The following is a 6,000-nucleotide window of genomic DNA, read 5'->3' as shown; positions in this document are numbered from 1 at the left end:
TTCTAAGTTTTTTATATGTTTACCATTTAGATGTTTTTCTGTCCTTTTTCCATTTTTTATCCAGGCTTTATCTCTCCAGGCTTTAACCTCACTACATCTTTTGTTGAACCAATATTTTTCATCTTTTTGTTGGCAATTTTAATCATAATTACTTCTACATTGTCTTGACCTTTAATAATTAATCTTTGTCACATTTAAACCTTTTTTGTCAATATCATGACATCTCCTTGCTTTTCAGTCCTATTTTTCGCCCAGTGGTTATATAGACCATGTCCCACTATGCTTGTTGATAGCGATCCTTTCAATTTTGTCTCTACTATGCCCATGATATCAGGTTTTTCTATTTCTAGATTCATTTAGTTCGTTGATTCTAAAGATCATACCATCGATATTTGTGTATGCCACTTTTATTTTCATATTTTCTTTTCTTTTTTGGTTTAGGTTTCCATTTTTTTTTTTTTTTTTTTTTTTTTTTTTACCATTTTTTCAGTCTCAAGTCCAGCACTCTAAAATAAACTCGTTTTTTTCCGTCTCTGTTCTCTTCATTCCGATCATTTGCTTCAATTCTGAGCGCTTTGTCCTTCTCTTTTTCCTCATCCCTCATTTCCTTGTGTATTCTTATTTTTTTTTTATTTCTCGCTATCGGCCAGTTTGACCGGTTTTAATAATAATTCCTCAGCCATCATTTGTGTTCTTAGTTTTATTTTTAGAGGTCTATGATGTTTTTCTTTTAAGTATTTGCCTATCCTGTGTATTTCGTCGATTTCTTTAACGAGATTCTGATCTTCATCCTGTATTTCTTTCAGAATTTCTTTGACTAATTCCTTCTCCTCCTTTCCTTTTGGGTATCTATACATATCATGCTTTTCTTGTATGCTATGGACCACAATACACTTACCTTTGTCAACTGTATCTCTCACCAAATTTTCCTTTTCTTTGATAACTTTTATAACTGTCTTTTGTATTTTCTTCCATCTGCTCTTTTAATATTTTTCTGGATGATATTTCTTGATTCTCTTGTTCTTGCTTCCATTGATTCTTTATCTCAATGAGGTCTGTTTCTTTGATTGGTTCTGCTACTTTACCGGTCACCACCTGTAACTGCTCTTTGACCTCCTTTTTCAGTTCGTCGTTTTTATTTTTATCCTCATTTTTCATTCTCTCGTTTTCTCTCTTAAGACTTTCTAATTCACTTTTTAGGTCACTCAACTCTTTGATTGTTTGCTCATTGTTCTTTCGTAATGTGATCAATTCCCTGTGAACAGCTCGGTAATCGAGTTTCATAGTCTATAATTTCTTCCATTAATTCGTTTATTTCGCGATTTCTTAGTGCATTGCTATCCCTAATTTCTCTGTCTATATCTAAGCTTTTTCCTATTTCGCTTGAGTTCCTTTGAAAACCTGAAAAGACATTGTTTTCCCACCTTGGGTTTCCTCTGGGGGTATCAACCACACAATGGCGCTTGGGTATTACACCTCTTGGACTTTCTACTATACTCACGTCTAGTCCTCTCTTCGTTGATTCGTTCTTTGTTCTTTCTTCATTATCCTTATCCATTATGCCAGAAACTACACTAAAAGCAAGAACTGGAAAGAAAACGTCTGCTAGTTTCCCTGTTTTTGCCAAGATATATTCTGCTGTCGTTTGTGACCTGAATTTAACCTTAATTGGTCTGGTCTTATCTGTACTATATTTCCCGACCCTATACATTTCTTCAATGTGTTTCCTAATTTCAGGTTCATCTTCTTGAACTAATTCCAATAAACTGTTTACTTTTTCTTTTTCCTCTTTGATTCTTGTGGTCCTATTTAGATTATACTTCTCTTCCATTCCTAATATAATTATACATTTCTTTTTATCTACTAAGTCTCTTACTATATTCTCCTTTTGTCTCATCACTTTAATAACTGTGTCTTCAGTTTGTTCTTTCATCTGCTGTTTTACTATATCATTAAATGCAATTTTGTTGTTCTCTTGGATTTTTTTTTTTCCAACCCTGTGCTTCTTTTGCTATGGACTTTTTATTCTCTTTATTATTATTCTTTAATTCCTCATTCTCCTCTTTCACTTCTTTTAACTGTCTTTTTAATACTTCTATTTCTTTCTTTAGTTTTTGGTTTACCTTCTCTAATTCTTCCAATTTTTCAACTTTCTGTGTGATCTGCGTGAGTTCACCGAGTTTGACAATTTTCTCAATTTTTTTCTTTTAGGCTTGCTAATCGGGGAGGGTTGCCTCCCCCCCCCCCTCATTAAATCCTTGGAAATTGTTATCTTCACCTTCCATTGTGCTGCTCTTATCTATATTTATAATCTTTACATTTTTGTTAATCCCTTCTTCGTCACTAAATTTATCCGGCCCGCGTTTGTTTACATGGCGTCTACCTGCCTGGACCAAGTCCTCCCCTTCCTCATTTCCTTCCATTTCCCTCAGTAATCCCTCCGCTTATCCTTTTTCATCACCTTCCCACTACACCACGATATTTCCCCTTCCCTATAAATACAAAAAGGTACTCCCTCGTTTTTGAAATCCACGAAAATTGCGTTTTTTCCGGAGTTCTAATCTTCGCCGTCAATCCGACGAATGTGTGTGTGTGTGTGTGTGTGTGTGTGTGTGTGTGTGTGTGTGTGTGTGTGTGTGTGTGTGTGTGTGTGTGTGTGTGTGTGTGTGTGTGTGTGTGTGTGTGTGTGTGTGTGTGTGTATTTACTTAGTTATATTTACCTAGTTGTATTTTTACGGGAAGGGGAGCTATGCTCGTGGTGTCCCGTCTTCATATCTCATTTTATCTAGACTTATTCATGTATTGTTATTCCACACACCACTTTCTCATCTAACTCGTTCCAAATGTCTATTACTCTGTGGGGAAAGCTGTTCTTTTTTTAGGTCTCTTCTATAACTGTCTTTCTTGATTTTCTTTCCGTGTCCTCTTGTATTTCTATCATCCCATTTTATTAGATCCTCTCTATCAATAGTTTCTATGCCTTTCATGATTCTATAAATAGTTATCAAGTCTCCTCTCTCTCTTCTTTGCTCCAATGTCTGTAGTTCAAGTTATGCCAGCCTCTCCTCATGATAGTTCTGAGAACGTTGGTGGCAATTTCGTAATTGCTCTTTGTATTCTTTCAAGTTTTGTTTTGTTTTGTTTTTTTACTTGGTGATCACGTCGTCGCTGCATACTCCAGTCTTGGTCTTATCAAAGTGACTAGTATTTTCTTCACCATTTCTTCGTCTAGGTATGTAAATGCCACTTTGATTGATCTTATTTAATTATAGGTTTCTCCAAAATTTTTGTTTACATGTTTCTCAGTGGACACATTATTCATAATAATGACTCCTAGGTCCTTCTCTTTTTCCATTTTTTATTCTATTTTTTTTTTCTTCCTCTCCCAATGTATATGATCCCACTATTCTTTTTTGCTTCTTCCAAATTCCAGTATACTACACTTCTTATGTTGAATTTCATCTCCCACTTCCTACTCCATTCCCACACTTTATCGAGATCACTCTGCAGCGACTCACAATCTTCTTCGGTGCTCCCTTTTTTTCAACATTTTTGCATCGTCTGCGAAGAAGCTCATATAACTTTCAATTCCTTTATCCATATCATTAATATATACAACAAACATTATTGGGGCCAAAACTGTTCCTTGTGGAATTCCACTAATCACCTCATCACAATTGGAATGTTTGTCTCTTATCACCACTCATTTTCCTTTCATGCATGAAGTCTTCCATCCACTTAAGTAGTTTGCCCTGTATTCCTCCTGTAGTTTCTAATTCCTTTAGCAATTTCTTATGTGGCACCTTATCAAAAGCTTTTTTCAGGTCTAGAAAGGCAGAACCAGCCCATCCATCTCTTTTTTGTATTATATCTATTAGTCTTGAATAGAAACACATCAAGTTTGTGACACATGATCTTCTTTGTCTAAATCCAAACTACCTCAGATTTAGTACTTTTTTTTTCAAATGCTTTACCCATCTAGTTTTGATCATTCTTTCACAAAATTTAGCTATCGTACTTGTAAGAGAGACCAGTCTATAGTTTGTAGGATCTTCTTTGTTTCCCCCTTTATATATCGGTACTATATTTGCTCTTTTCCAATCTTCTGGAACTTTTCCTTCCTTCCTTCCCTCAATGAACTGTTTATTAGACTATGTATTTTGTCTGTTAGTTCATTCCTGCATTCTCTCAAAATTCAGTTTGCCATTTCATCTGGACCATGCGATTTTCTAATATCGAGATTGCTCAAGTGATTCATTATTTCATTCTTTATTACTTCTATCTCTTTCATAGGGGGGACTTTCCCCTCCCAATCAACATCTCTAGGTTGTATGTTCTCTCTCGTTAACACTGATTTAAAATGCTTGTTCATAATTTCTGCCATTTCTATTTCATCTGTGTATTCAACTCCTTGTCGTAGTTTCTCTAATTCTTGTTTGTTTTTTTAGTTGTTGTTTACAAATCTATCAAATAGTTTTGGTTGACCTTTACATTTTTCTATGACATCCTTTTCGTATTTTCTCTTTTCTTCTCTGCGCACTTGTATATATTCATTTCTATACCTAGCATATATATATATATATATATATATATATATATATATATATATATATATATATATATATATATATATTCTTTCCTCCATTTTATCCAAGCTTTATCCCTTTTATCTTTTAACTCGCTACATCTTTTGTTGTACCAACATTTTACATATCCTTTTTCTTGTTTTTGTCTTGGAACATACTTTTCCACTCCTTCCTTATAAATTTTTGTCAAAATTTTCCATTTCTCTTCTACTGTTGTTTCCTCTTTGTATATCCTTTCCCAGTCTGCTTTTTGAAAAAAAATTCTCATTTTATCAAAATTTGTTTTTCCATACATCATTCTTCCCTTTCTATATTTTTCGTTTTCCCCGTGTATTTTTCTTCATTTAGTTCCAGTTCAACTAATATGTGGTCATTTTTACTTAATGATATCTCATATTCAATCTTGTCCACTATTTCAGGTTCTGGTGTGATAATTGGGTCTAGTCTTGATGGCTCTTCCTCAGTTCTATACCTAGAATTCTCTTGTATCCATTGTGCCATTGTATGTTCTATAATCATATCAAGTAGTACATTTCCCTATAGGTCGTCTCCACCCTTCACTGTCATCTCTCCCCAGCAGATTTCTTTACAAGTAAAATCACCCATTATAGCTATTCTTCCTCCACCTTCCATTATCTTATTTAGTGTTTTCCTTGTGTCTTCTAACATATTTTTATGTTCTCTCTCTTCCCACGAAGCCGATTTAGGAGGTACACAATTTACCACAAACTTCCTGCTCTTTTTGTCCCTGTCCTCTATTTCCATCATAATCATTTTCCACTCTATTCTTTCCATATGTAACATTCCTTACATTTATATCCTTCTTAGTCAGGAACATAACTCCACCTTGTTTTACCTCTCTGTTTCTAATCCAATTATTATATGCACCATGTCTTACACTGTTGGGTGGTAATGGACCTTTCAGTTTTGTCTCTACAATTCCCATTACGTCCGGTTATTTTTCCTTCAGGTAATCATTTAGTTCATCCAAGCCTGTTATTAATGCATCTATATTTGTGAAGGACACTTTTAATTTTCTGTTGCCTCCATCTTGTTTTCTGTTTTCCTTCTGTTTTTCTTTTTTCTTTTTTTTCTTCTCTACTATGAATCATTTCCTCACTTTCATACTCACTACTCTCCAATAGAATTTCTCTTTGACTCTGTTCTGTTCTCGTTTTCTTCTTTAACTTCAATTCTTTTTTCTTCCTCTTTATTCATCTCCCTTTCTATCCATACCTGTTTGTACTGATCACTTTCTGCTAGTTTCCCTGTTTTTATAAGACATTCTCTGCTGTCGTTTGTGACCTAAATTTAACCTTAATTGGTCTGGTCTTATCTATACTGTATTTCTCTAGTCTATATATTTCTTCAATTTCTTTCCCCATTTCCTGTTCACCTTGAATTATTTTTTAAT

The sequence above is a fragment of the Oratosquilla oratoria genome, chromosome 25, assembly GCF_046742065.1.
Source record: "Oratosquilla oratoria isolate Oo_2021 chromosome 25, ASM4674206v1, whole genome shotgun sequence".
Lineage (NCBI taxonomy): Eukaryota > Metazoa > Arthropoda > Malacostraca > Stomatopoda > Squillidae > Oratosquilla > Oratosquilla oratoria.
The sequence above is the reverse complement of the archived record's forward strand: the minus strand, read 5'-3'. Positions refer to the sequence as shown.